At 42.0% G+C, this 12,019-nt stretch overlaps 1 protein-coding gene across 10 annotated transcripts in view; it reads left to right on the top strand.

Annotated features, from left to right (window-relative positions):
* Positions 1-894: 894 nt before the first annotated feature.
* Positions 895-12,019, top strand: part of IL12RB2 (interleukin 12 receptor subunit beta 2) — a 71,715-nt gene continuing 60,590 nt past the window's right edge. For 2 of the 10 annotated variants that reach the window (XM_072730588.1, XM_072730582.1), the window contains exon 1: positions 895-971. The gene's annotated coding sequence lies outside the window, so the exon portion shown is untranslated. Of the gene's footprint in view, positions 1,669-1,868; positions 1,900-2,633; positions 2,719-2,980; positions 3,037-10,076; positions 10,338-12,019 lie in introns of those variants that run through there. The other 8 variants (XM_072730589.1, XM_072730583.1, XM_072730584.1 and 5 more) reach the window with 7 other exon arrangements.

Raw genomic sequence — 12,019 nt, 5'->3', positions numbered from 1 at the left:
TGGGGTTCCGGAATCGAGTCCCACGTCGGGCTCCCGGCATGGAGCCTGCTTCTCCCTCTGCCTGTGTCTCTCCCTCTCTCTCTCTCTCTCTCTCTCTCTCTCTCTCTCTCTCTCTCTGTGTCTCTCATGAATAAATAAATAAAATCTTAAGAAAAAAAAAAGAATGCCCATGTCAAAGTTTATGTGACTGCTCTTATTTCTTACTGGTACATAGAAAATGGTACGTCGTACAGTTAATGAATTCCTAGATTCAATGAAATAGTGTCCTAAGTTAAGGCACCGCCGTCAGCCCCCTCTGCATTTGGTGCAGTTTTCCCTCTTCCCCCCGAACTCCACTTACAAAGCCTCTTGAACGTGGGGCCGCTCAGGGTCGGTGTCACGTCGTCTACTAAACGTCCATTTCTCGGAGCCGACCCTAACCCTAAGGACGGCGCTAGTGCCTTGGCCGGGCCGGCGGGAGCGCGTGGTGAGAGCCGGCACCGCGGAGCGCGCAGGGGGAGAACGTGCGAGCCAAGTTCTCGCCCCAACACACAGCGCCTCGGGGTGGCCGCGCACGCCGAGCCCCGGGACGGGCCGCGCTGGTCGCACCCGCGCCAGTCCAGTCGCTCCTCGCCCAGTCGTAGGCCAGGGCCGCCCCCCCCCCCCCCCCCGGCCGCCCCGCGTGCAGGGCGAAGGCAGGTGCGGGGCCGTAACTCACCTTGCTGGAGGAGCCGCTGGAAGCCGCCGGGGGCGCACGGGCGCCCGCAGCTTGGAGCGCGGCCAGGGACCCGCGAGGCCGGGGGTCGCCGCCGCGTCCCCTCGCCCTCACCCCGCCTCGGGTCGCCCGCAGCGCCGCGGACTCGGCGGCCGGAGGGCGCGCGCCGGCAGCGGGAAGTCGGCGGCGCCGGGGGCGAGCGCGACACGTGCCCGGGAGCGCGGGGCCCGGGGGTGCGCGCCTGCCCAAGCCGCCGCCCGCGGGACCGCGACGCGCAGTGAGTGACCGGTGGCTCGAGGGGGCTCGAGGGGGCTCGAGGGGACGTGGCCCTGGCTGGGGTCTGCACGCCCGGGCTTCTGTGCTTCTCTTCCCCCGGAGGCTGGGGGCTGGAGCGGGGTGCGGTTGCGCTTCTCACCGAGGTCCTCGCTCTCTGGGCGCTCATGTGCTCTTGGGGTGCCAGGTTGGAGTTGGGCCGATTGAAGGGGGACGGAGACTCAGACCGAGCCTCCCGGGCGCTCCCTGGGGCAGGACGCAGGATGGAGGGTGCGTGGGGCAGGGAGGGCTGGCTCTGGGGAAGGGCTGAGGGCATCCCTCGGGGGCCAGTGCTGGTCCGGGCCCTCAGGCGTGCCTCGGGATAGAAAACAGGCCTTCCCTGACTAGGATTTCCAGAAGTCTTAGTCTCGCCTGGGGAGTGTACTGTTCCATTGTCAGCAGCACTTTCCTGTGTCCTCTGTAGACAAACCCAGAGTCCCTACCTGGCCAGTTAGTTACGCTAGTGGAATGTTCTGGGGCAGGCCGACTGGCTAGCCGCTGGCCAGATTCCATCTTCTCGGGGATGAGATGGCTTTAGGAAGGCGCTTCCCACTTGGTTAAAGGGCAGTACATATACGCACTGTAAGAGGTTAAGTATCTGCATGAGTAGATGGACATCTTAAACACAGTGACCTAGAAGAATGCAAAAAGACTTTTCCCAGGTATGTCTGGAGAACAGGACAAAATTAATCTTTATCCCTTCACTCTGGATAATTGTTATAGTCCCTCACAGTGTATATCCTGTGTGTATAAAAGCCTTTGTTGAGCCTCCACTCTATACCTGGACTTTGGGTATATATTGTTATGAGATATAAATCTTTGAAAAGCTGATGAAGTTGTTATTAGTATTCTCGTTTTACAGATATGGAAATTTTCACACTTTTACAGAGCTGGTAAGTTACAGATTTCTGGCTCCAACTTCTGTGTTTCTTATCTTTGCTCGTAACATTCCACTTGGACAAACATTATATTCTCATTTCCCATTAATTAGAAATGGTACAGTGCGCTATTTCTCTGTCCAACGTATAACCAAGGGGGCCTTAGTGGCAAAGAGCTGACACTCTCCTCCGCCATGGTAATGTAAAATCCTCAGCCATTACCAGCACTTTGTTAGTCAGGAAAGGCTCTACGACATTCTTTTTTTTTTTTTTAAGATTTTATTTATTTATTCATAGAGACAGAGAGAGAGAGAGGCAGACACAGGCAGAGGGAGAAGCAGGCATCATACAGAGAGCCTGATGTGGGACTCGATCCAGGGTCTCCAGGATCACGCCCTGGGTTGCAGGCAGCGCTAAACCGCTGCGCCACCAGGGCTGCCCTCTACGACATTCTTTTTTGATATGTCTTGTTTCTTGAATGTCATGATGATTATGTGGGACGGTCAATTCCCAAATTTTGGTAAGCTCTGAATCCTGTGTTAGAATGAGTTCTAGGGTGAAAAAAACTCTAAAGCATATGTAGGATTTTTATGGAAGAAGGATCCTCTTAGTAGATGTTGTACATCATTTCTCAAATGTGGAATTATTTATGTATTACTAAACCTGCTTTGTTCTCTGCCAAGTTATCTATCATCTTTGTAAATACACTAACAGCATTCCTCTTAACTTCTACGTGTAAATTTGTGCAGACCAACGTAAAAAGAAAGCCAAATCCCAAAGAAAGCTTGTCCAGTGCCCTTTGCTCTTGGAATCTTGTGGTGGTCTTTGTTAATGGTAACGATGATTTTTTAAAAATACAAATACGTATTGAATAGTTATGTGTCCAAGACATTGTGCTGGTCACTGTAGTGAATAAAAAAAAAAAAAAAAAAAAGTAAGACACAGTTCTTGTCCTCAAGAAGTTAAAACTGTTTGGGAAGACAATAATTATGAGAACACTTAGTATGTCAAGGATAATAGTTGGCATAAAGTCACCTGTTATAAAGGAGGTATGGGATCTAGTTTTTTTTAAATCTAGTTTTAATTAATCTTTTAGTGATGAGCCAGAAAAATAGGCAAAGAGAAGTAAAAAAGCAGGACTATCCTTGAAAAGTAAGTGATATTATCCTTTTCCTTATAATAATAATAGCTGATAGTATATATTGAGTTCTTGCTATATATCAGGCCTCTGATAAGAGCTTCTTATTACCCCCATAAGAATTCCGTGAGGGAGGTGCTATTTTTATTCTCATTTTACAGATGAGGAAACTCAAGTATGAAAAGTGGTTCTAATTTACCTAATTCTGAATTTACTTCTGGCTTTTCTGTATTATCTTGGTCAGCTTGCAGATTTTCATATGTATAGAATTGAGATACCAATAGTTGCTTTATGTAGTAGATGACCAAATATTAACAACTCAACTATATGCTCTGTGTTGTGATAAATTGCTAAGTAAATGCCTATAAAGATGATTAAGATTAGAATCTTAATTTACATCTCTTTTACAGTGCTATGCAGAGGAAGAGATAAACATTGAGTAAAACATCAGGCACATATATTGAGCCATGGGGTTGTTTGTGTAGAGACTTCAACTGAATTCTTCATTTATATAAGAAATCTTGAGGAAAATTGTGGGATAATGATCCCTAGTCTTAGTTCACCACCCTCCGTTATCTTTAGTTGCGAAATTCCTTAAAAAATCCCCAAAGTAATTATATTATTTTTTAATATTTGCCATGCCTCATAGCACTTTATGAAACAACTAGGTGATTGATATTGCAAGGTGAAGCAAAAGTTGCCAGGATTTCACAATACTCAAGATCCAGAGATAAACTCCCCACTCATGCCACTGTCCACAGATAGACTTTAAGATTGAGGATGTTCAAAGAGAGATCTTTCCAATAAACTAAGGAAGAAAATTTTAGTGAAAGAGATATAATTTTCTCAGTAAATATCAATTACCATTCTTCAAACAAGGAAAAGAGGCTTTGAAATGTGAAGTTACTTGCGACGGTGACACAGATAGAAGTGGAAGAAACAGGATGGCACACAGGTCCTCAGGCCCTAGACACCATGCTCTTTCCAGTACATAATCCTTCCCAAAAGTAAATGGCTTATGTTATTTATAGCTCTATAAGAATTCAGAAAATGAAAATAGAGAAGGTTTGATTGTTAAAACTTAATTGAACAAGTGCTATGAAAATTGTCGACTTGTAGAGCTAATCCAAGGAAGAAAAAAGGAAACATAACAACACCACTTGATTTGAAAGTACCTTGTTTCTTCGAGACTCCATCCATGTCCTGTTTCTCCTTTACTTCTTTTTTTGTAGTTCTCTTGTGGGAATGTTTGTTCAGTTTATAAGATAATTCATACTACAACTGATTCAAGGGTTAGGATGGGATAAGATTCCCTAATGCATTTTGAATGTAATTTGTTTACATGCAACTTTTCAAAACCTGTCTATTACATCCAGTGTGATATACCTGAAATGGAAATAAAAGCAAATAGAATTGACAAAAGGACATTTCAGAAAAATATAAAAGAAAGGAGAAAAGTATAAGGGAACTTTTAAGAAAAGTGATGAAATGGGGTGCCTGGGTTGCTCAGTTGGTTGAACGTCCAACTCTTGATCTTGGTTCAGGTCTTGATCTTGGGGTTGAGAGTTCAAGTCCCACTTTGGGCTCCACACTGGGCATGGAGCCTGCTTAAGAAAAAAGAAAGAAAAAGAAAATGATAAAGAGGTCATAAAGAGGGAAAGAAGACCCTCCAATAGAATTTTTTTTAAGTACCAAAACATGATTTCAAGCAAGAAAAGAATATTCCTATGTATGTTAACACATATAACTTAGGACTACAAATACTTACCAGTGAGATGAGAAAAAAATCAGGAAAGCTTCAGCAGGTGTGTAAGAAAGGAAAACAGGTGTCTGTCCTGTCCATTTTGGCTCACATAAAGGGAGTTGGGACTATTGCATAGAAAGAAGAAAGAGCAGAAAGGGTTGAGATGATGTTACTTTCCTTGCCTGTCACACCACCTAACATGACATCACGGAGAGGCTGATTTGATAATCAGGATCTACCAGGCCAGGATTTGTCCGTGTTATGGCTTGTGAGATTTTTCGCCAAATGATAGACTCAGAAGGAAAAAGGAAATAATGCTTCAGTCAGGATACTGTTCTTTTTTTATGACTTAGCTCATAAAAAGTTATGGAGAAGAAGGTTGGCTCCAATGGCTAAGTTGCAAATTAATTACTTGGTGGATTTGATTATCCTTTTCTATCCTCATAGTAGAATAGATCATTAGAGGTGGTTATATGTTGTATATATATGGTTTTTGTGTTTGTTTCATTCTCTTTTGAGAGAGGGAAGAGGGTATCAGAAATAATGATTCAAACTTCTGAAGATTAAAGCATCAGGCATCATAATTGCTTTACTAGTGTATATCACAAAGGTTGTATGTAATGTGCATTGTGTTTGGAATATAGTATGAGATCAACAAACTATAGCGTTAGTATTAATGGTAAAATTAGCATTAGCACTATTCTTAGTATTATGCTGCTCCTGTTGCTACTGATCAGAAGCAGTCTCACATACTAGAAGTAATGTTGGATTAGAAATCACAAAGCCTATGTTCTGATCTGGATTCTGCTCTTAATGACATTTGGCAAGGCCCGTCTTTTCTCTGAGCCTCTATTTATCCATCTGTAAAATGGGGAAGGTAGAAGAGATGACCTCCAAAGTGTTGTGTTTATACTGAACTGCTACCAGTAAGACATGTCTGTAAGCAGCTTTGCCAACAGAAGGGAAGGTTTTTATACTCTGCCTCATGGAGTCAAGTGGGTAAGTAAGAGCATTCATTTGTAAGACAGCCAGCCTTGATGCACATCTTGCACATCTAGAACAATCACTTGATTGTTCTGCAGTGGCCCAGATTCAAATGTCAGCTGTTGAAAGGAGAAGAGAGCAGTAGGACCAGGGCAATTAATAGCTAACTTTTGCAGTTCGCAGTTCCTTCCTCCTTTGATTTATTAAATTATTTGATAGCTAGAGTTAAGAATAAAGATAGCCTAACATGATTTTTTTTTACCTCCCTTAACAAAACATATAATTCCAGTACAGTAAAAGTCATAAGTGATTTAAAAAAGAAATGCAAAAGCAGGACCCAGAAGGGAAGCTAGCCTCAGTGGAGTGACTACTTCGTTCTAGGTACTCTCATGGGTCCATGACACTATCATATTAATCTTATCAATAACTTTGTCTTGGTCTGTGTTACTGTGCCCATTGGAAGAAATGGCACACATTAGGATTGAGCTTCACTAGTCTTTTTCTTTTCCACAATACCACATTGTCCCTTGAACTTAACACGGTGCTACAGGAGAGAAGTAATTTGGAAGTAGATAGTGTTCCTGCCTGCATGAAATTATCACTGTGGTAAAGATTTTTCCTTGCCTAGTAAAATTTGATTTTGCAGTAGTGCATATTTTGTGTTTCTTCCTGGAGTAGTGGGGAAAGAGACTCACTGAAGGGTAATTGTTGCCTCTGCCTTCCTGCTAGTTGCTATTTTTCTGGCTGGTCCTTGTCCCCCTCACTGAGACGTTGTTTTTACTATCTGAAACTTTCATCATTTAAGTGATGAGTCAGTGACATAGCATAGCATACTCTTTGATTTTCTGATTCAAGATAGAGTTGTAGTTTTAATTTTCATTATCAACCCTCCAGGCAGGCTATCTGAAAGATGTTTACAGTTGATAGGAGGTTTCATTTTATTGGAAGATACCTCATTTACTTGAAAGTCATTGGGGTTCTGAGTTTCTTATAAAAGGAGAAAGTATTCTATAGGGTATTCAAAGAAAATGAGCAAGTTCATGTTTGGATGAATGTACTATAAAAGCTCAACTTTATCCTCTGTTTTGCCTATTTCATATATAGGTGTGTGTGTGTGTGTGTGTGTGTGTGTGTATTTCATACATATGCATATTTCATATATATCTCTTATATGCATATTTCATATGTATTTTATATGTGCATATTTCATATGGACATATTTCATATTCATACACTTAAAATTCTTATAATAACTAATTAAGTATTTTGGTATTAAATATGTTACTTATTTGGAGAATATCATAGCTCCATAGATTGCAGTGGATATTGAAAGATACCCTGTAGATAGCCCTTGTAGTCAGGAAGCAGAAACTTATTTAATCCCTGTGTATGGGGCAGCCTGGGTGGCTCAGTGGCTTAAGCGCCTGCCTTTGGAGAGGCTGATCCTGGAGTTCTGGAATCGAGTCCCGCCTCGTGATCCCTGCATGGAGCTTGCTTCTCCCTCTGCCTGTGTCTCTGCCTCTCTCTCTCTTTCCCTCTCTTTCTCTGTCTATCATGAATAAATAAATAAAATCTTTTAAAAAAAATCCCTGTGTAACTGTTCCTTCATAATTCAGTTATCTTCTAGTTGAATTCATCATTTCCTTTATGCCAAAATATTCCAAATTTTAATGAAGCAATTAAAGTAGTGGTAATAGGGCAGCCCAGGTGGCTCAATGGTTTAGCACCGCCTTCAGCCCAGGGCGTGATCCTGGAGACCCGGGATCGAGTCCCACGTCGGGCTCCCTGCATGGAGCCTGCTTCTCCCTCTGCCTGTGTCTCTGCCTCTCTCTCTTCTCTGTGTGTCTCTCATGAATAAATAAATAAAATCTTTAAAAAAATAAAGTAGTGGTAATAAAGAAAAGCTTACTATTAATGATGTCAACCACAATGTGGCAGAATCAGATTTAATGTAGTTATAATGTAGTTACCTTAAATGAGAAATAAAATAGATGAACACAGAAAATAAATTTTGTGCAGTTCAGCACATACCCACAATGTACCGTAAATTGTGACCTCTGCTCATAAGAAATTTGGCAGCAAATGGAGGAGACAGGCAGATACCTAAATAAATTAGTCTTACTTAATAGGCAAGTACTAAGATATGAGGATGCCAGGATGCCATGAAAGAGGCTTCAGTCTGACCTAAAAATAAGTAAGGCTTCCTAAGGTTTGATGACTTTTTTCCTTCTCTACTACTATAGCTGTAGTCCACATCATCATTTCTTACTGGGTGTCTGCGATTGCTTCCTAACTGGTCTGCTTGCTTCCACTCTGGTCCCCCTACACAAAGCCGAGACTAACTTTTTTGTTTGTTTTTTGCCTTTACATGTATATATTTAAGATAATTCATATCTTGTGACACCCCCAATTAAAACTCAGTTAAATGAATAAATAAAACCTTGAGTTAAACATCAGTGGTTTCCTATAGATTTGAGAGTAAAATCCCACCTCCCTTCTATGACAAACAAGCCCATGGTAGATCTGGCTCCTAGATTCTTCTCCATTTCATGTCCTACCATTTTCCTCACAGTCACTTCCCTTGCCACCCTGACCTTATTTTCTATGCCTCGCCCACAGCCAGCTTGTTTCTCTGCCTCTAGGTTTCATTCTAAGTCTTCATTTGACCTGTGCCAGTCTCAGCTCAAGTTTTATCTCCTAGAAATACCTTCATTGACCAGCTTCTCTCCTCCCCAGGCTTTATCTCCCCTTAGCTTCTCTTATGCTTTTCTTTAATGTTGTCAAAGAATTTGTTATTTCTTTGTTTTCTGTCTCCCTATTCCAGAATGTTGGTTCCATGAGAGCACATAGCAACTGCTTAATATATATTGGTTGAATAAATGGCTGAATAAAATTTTCTGAGTTGGGATGGATGAGTAAGACTTAGCCATTCTAAGAACAGTGGAAAAGTAGAGAATAGAATCGGCAAAGTTACAGAAGCATACGTTTGCATGAGATGTGCAGGGAAACTGTTACTAGACAGTAGAGTGCCAGCAGAGAGTATGTGACTCACTATGTGAGATAGATGTGGTTGGGGTACCTGGGTGGCTCAGTGGTTGAGCATCTGCCTTTGGCTCAGGTCATGATCCTGGGATTCTGGAATGGAGTCTCACATCAGGCTCCCCACAGGGAGCCTGCTTCTCCTTCTGCCTATGTCTCTGCCTCTCTCTCTCTGTGTCTCTCATGAATAAATAAATAAAATCTTTAAAAAAAAAAATAAACAGGTAGATGCGGTTGGTAATAAAAGCAGGAATTAGCTCACGGAGGTTGTTATATGCCATGACCTTGAACTGTATGGTTTAGAGAAAGGATAACTGTCAGATTTTTATTTAGATCAGTGTTTCTCAAATATTTTTAATCAAGAGACACAAGAAATACATTTTATATTTTCTGTAAACTAAGAACCACCCTTAGATTCTAGAGGCTGCTACATTCATTGGCTTATGGCCCCCTTCCTCCATTTTCAAAGCCAGCAGTGGCAGATCTAGTCCTTCTCATATCACAGCTCTCTGAGAGACCTTTTTGCCTCCCCCCTTATCCACTTTTAAGGACTCACTTGATTAGACTGGGCCCATTTAGAGAATATGGGATAACTTCCCCATCTCAGATCCTTAGCTGTAATGGCATCTCCAAGATCCCTTTGTCATGTAATGTAATATATTCACAGGTTCTAGGGATTAGGGCATGGACATCTTTGGTGGGCCACTATTCTGCCTACCATGGGGATGTTGTTGTGTTTTTTTTTAAGATTTTATTTATTTATTCATGAGATATATATACACAGAGAGGCAGAGACAGGCAGAGGGAGAAGTAGGCTTCATGCAGGAAGCCCGGTGTGGGACTTGATCCCAGGACTCTGGGATCAACCCTGAGCCAAAGGCAGACACCCAACCACTGGGCAACCCAGGCATCCCAGCCATGTGGTTGTTTATAGGGAGTTTTTTATAGCTCATATTCCTTCCTCCTTCCTCCCTTTTTTCCCCTTTCTTTTAATGAACACTTATTAAGTACTCTTTCCTAGTGCTGGCATACAGCAGTGAGCAAGATAGCCAGTGTTCCTACTTTCATGGTGGCTTAAATTCTAGCCCAAAGATAGAGGACAAACAAGTAGTCTAGTAAATAAACACAGTAATTACATCTGTTCCATGAAGGCAATACATAAGGTGATGAGTAGAAAGTAGCTGGGCAAGACCACTTTGGCTAGGTGGTCAGGGAGGGGCTCTCTGAGGAAGTGACACATGATCTGAGGTCTGAAGTGTATAAGTCAGCCAGCTGCTAAGAAACAGAGGAAGAGGATTCTCGCAGAGGAAATGGAAAGTGCAGAGTCTCAGAGCAGCAAAAGATATGTCTTATTCAAGGAACAGTCTGAAAGCCAGTGCAAATGGAGCAGAGTAAGCAAGGCAGAAAAAGTAGAGCAAATGATGGTGGCAAGACAGGAGAAGTGAGGCCATGCAGTGCCTGAGAGATCATGTGCGGTAAGGATTTTGGATTTTAATCTAACAACAATGGACATATTGAAGAACTTTAAATAGTGATGGTATGAAACAGGTAATGTAATCTGATTTATACTTCTAAAAGATAGTCACTATGTGAAAATGACTTAGAAAGGGATAAGGATGGTTTGGAGAGACAGACTGAGGGGCTCCTGTAGCCGTCTCGGGAAGAGATGACAGTCTTTGAACTAGAGTGAGCATAGTAGGAATGGGGAGAAGCAGATCAATCTGTGATATATTTTGGAGGCAAAATTGATGGGACTTAGTGATGGTTTTGTTGTAGGGGATAAGAAAGAGGGTGGAATCAAAGATGACTTGTAGGTGTTTTTTTTTTTTTTTTTTGACTTGTAGGTTTTTGAGCAACTTCAGTTAATTGCTGAAATTTAAAAAAAACTAGGAAGAACCAATAAGGGGAAGGGAGACCAAGAGTTCCAACAGAACATGTGAATATTGAGCACTCTATCAGAAGCCCAACATGTAATGCAAGGGGACAGGTTGGAGCACAGAGAGATGTCTGAGTTGAAGATATGCACCTGGGAGTCATTAGCATACAAATAATTTCTAAAGCCAGGTGACCAGATGCGATCCTCTGGGGAGGGAGTAGAAATTTAAAAAAAAATAATGTCTTGAGTGAGCGGACATCCTTCCAGAGTAGAAAGTTAGGAGGAGAAGGAGGAGCAACCAGCAAAGACTATTGAAAAGGTGCTAAATTTTTTGGAGCTTTCCTGAATAATGACTAGTCTAGAGGGAGAAGAGTCAAAGAAGCAAGTGGGCATATTTCTGTATATCCACTAGAGTAGTACTATCTTACCTCTAGCACTACCATTGTACCTGGCGCAGGAAAGGTGGCCTATTGAATGAATAAGTGAGTTTTTTTGAGAATGGTCAGTATGCTCTGGCATATCTCTAGGTATGAGAGTAAGAGGTGAACATTTGCATTGTCTGGTTCCCAGTAGCCTAACATCACAGAACTTTCCAGCCTACTTTATGGATTTTTGGCCCACCTTTAATAGAATCTAGACAATTTCCTAATATGTAGTAGAGCCATTCTTTAGGTTTAAACTTGAAAACAATCAGAAATCACCAAATTGCATTTTCTGAAGTATTCAAGATAGAAATACTTAGTAAAATGAATAAGTAATGAATAAAGAAGCAAATAAACAAGTAAAATTGAACTTCTAGAAGATTCCAGCAATTCTGTTTCTTATGACCAAAGAGATCAATCTTTTACTAAGTTCTAGGAGAGAGTTATGAGCCACTTTTTTGAAGGAAAAAAAAGGCTTTATTGATTTATTTGGCAGAGAGAGTCAGAGGGTGCAAGCAGGGAGAGCAGCAGAGGGAGAAGGAGAAGTTGGCTCCCCACTGAACAGGAGGCCTGACTCAGGGGCTCCATCTCAGGATCCTGGAATCATGACCTGAGCCAAAGGCAGATGCTTAACCAACTGAGCCACCCAGGTGCCCCATGGACTGCTGTTTAATCTCCTGTTACTTCTAGAACCACGCAAATAGATCAGAAATTCTCATTACTCTAGGGATTCAACACTTACGCTTGAGTATGATAACGTAGCCCTGTCTGGAAGAAAAAAAATTTTGTTTGCAACTGAGACTCAGAAGGTTAAGTACCTTGCCCACAGTCTCAAAGTTCTTTTTTATTTTTATTATTTTATTTTATTTTTTTAGGGATGGGGCAGAGGGAGAGGAAGAGAGAGAATCTTAAGCAGGCTCCACACCCAACAC

The sequence above is a fragment of the Vulpes vulpes genome, chromosome 12, assembly GCF_048418805.1.
Source record: "Vulpes vulpes isolate BD-2025 chromosome 12, VulVul3, whole genome shotgun sequence".
NCBI classification, from domain to species: domain Eukaryota; kingdom Metazoa; phylum Chordata; class Mammalia; order Carnivora; family Canidae; genus Vulpes; species Vulpes vulpes.
This window is presented reverse-complemented; position numbering and strand designations above follow the sequence as displayed.